Here is a 2067-nt window from a genome sequence, read left to right as displayed (position 1 = left end):
AGATCTTTAGAAATCTGTTTAGATTTCAGTTTTACTCTGAGGAGTGCAGATCGGAAAGCCAAGGTTTGGATAGTGTGATCCACCTTTTAAGTCAGGGATTCCGAACCTGGGTACCACAGTGGGCTTTGGAAGATTTTTGAATTCCCTAAAACTTCATGCAGAGGTCGAATTCACAAATCTCTGTCAGACTCCCTTACTGCAGAGGTGGCCATGTGACATTCTTGGGGCCATTGACTCCTAAGTGGAGGAATGCTGATATGGAGGGAGAAGGGATGGTTCTGGAAAAACTTTTGCTTTCCTAATGAAAGGGAGCAGATGCACCCAGTGCCACAATTCCCTCTTATTTCAGTCCCCTTACACCCAAGAAATGAAAAGTATGAGGGCAAGGGCAGTAGGATTATGGAGATGCTGGCCTTGCTGTGGTCGAGCCTCTGAACCATGCCAACAACCTCTGACCTTCAGAGTTCTTGTGATGGGAAGAAAATAAACCCACATTTGTTTAAGCCATCGTAGCTGGGTGTTACCTGAGTTCAACATGCATTTTTAGCTGATATAGCGTATATATGAATTTAGGAGAGAGGGGAAGGGAAGAAAGGAGGAAGGGAGGGAGAGAGGGAGGATGAGTGAGAGAGAGAGACCATTATAGGACAATGTAGTCATAAGATGATAAGATGTTTAACATGTGTTAGACCAGGAGATCATCTAACATAGATAACTTACTTTATGTAAGGTAAACTGAGATGTAACTCTAATATCACATAGTTAATAACAGAGGTGGCATCAGAATCCAGAATCACAGCTCAGAAATCACTGATTTTCTATTATAAAATCAGAAAAGTGTTGTCATTACTAGATTACAGATTCTTACCATGAGATCATTGCAAATAACTGAACAAGAACTGAGTTAAATATATTGGATTATCCAAAGCTGCATTCTGTCTCAGTATACACACACACACAGAGTTATATATATTTATATAACCTTGTACATATATAATATACATATATGTGAGTGTTAGCATACTGTGTCTAAGGTCATAGGGAATTAGGGCACTATATTCACTTATATTGGCTCTTTTCCTACCTCTTGGTTTGTCTTACTTGTATTCTCATTGCTAGACTTCCAGAAAGGAGTGACAATGTATGTGCTTAGAGACTAATTTGTTCCTGTCATTTCCCCAATTAAAAACCTCTGATGTTTCTCCACTGCCCACAGGAAAAAATTCTAATTCCTGAGAACCTGGCCCTAGCCTGTCCACTTCATCTCCTATCACCTGTCCACAGCCACTCTTTGCCCCCGTCTCACTTGAGTCCTCCAAATATACCAAACACTTTCACATCTCTTTGCTCTTACTCACACCTTTTCCTCGCCTGGATTACTCTTCCCCACCTTCTCCCTGGTGAGCTTCTCATCCTCCAAAGCCAGATCAACATTCGCCCTAACTCCACAGATAAAACTGGATCTGAATCAGTTAGAATGCTTTAGACTGAAAGTAGCAGCAACTCTGTATCAAACAGATAAGCAATATGGAAATCCACTAGGTCACATGACAGGAAGTCCTGGAAGCACAGGGTTTAGGGACAGTTGATTCAGCAGCTCAACATTATCATCAGGGGCCTTTTGTTTTGTCTGCCTTTTGCCTTATTTAGCATCTGCATCATCCTGAAGCTGGTATCCCTGGTAACCATAGGATAGCTGTTAGCTACAATCGGGGCAATATACCAGAAGAGCAATCGTTGCCTACAGCACAATTGTGCCTAGAGCACAAATTCCCAGGATTGAAGAGAACATTAAACTATTATCAGGTTCTTGAGGGTAAGCTTTGGTGGTATAAGGAAATCTGAGTGGAGTGAATAAAGGGAGAAAGAGGGAGGAAGGCCAAGGAGTGAAGGGTGCTAATAATAGAAAAGAAATTTTAAAGATGTCAACGATACTAAATATTCTTTTATTTCTCTTTATAAATTAAGAGGACTATAAGAAATTTAAAATAAACTTTGTTTTAGACACTCTTTAATTCCTTTATAATCCCTGAAATTCACCCCATTTGGGGGAGCAATTCAGATGGT

Source organism: Propithecus coquereli, unplaced genomic scaffold (genome assembly GCF_000956105.1).
Source record: "Propithecus coquereli isolate 6110/MARCELLA unplaced genomic scaffold, Pcoq_1.0 Scaffold70, whole genome shotgun sequence".
Classification (NCBI taxonomy): Eukaryota; Metazoa; Chordata; class Mammalia; order Primates; family Indriidae; genus Propithecus; species Propithecus coquereli.
Note: the sequence above shows the minus strand (reverse complement) of the source record.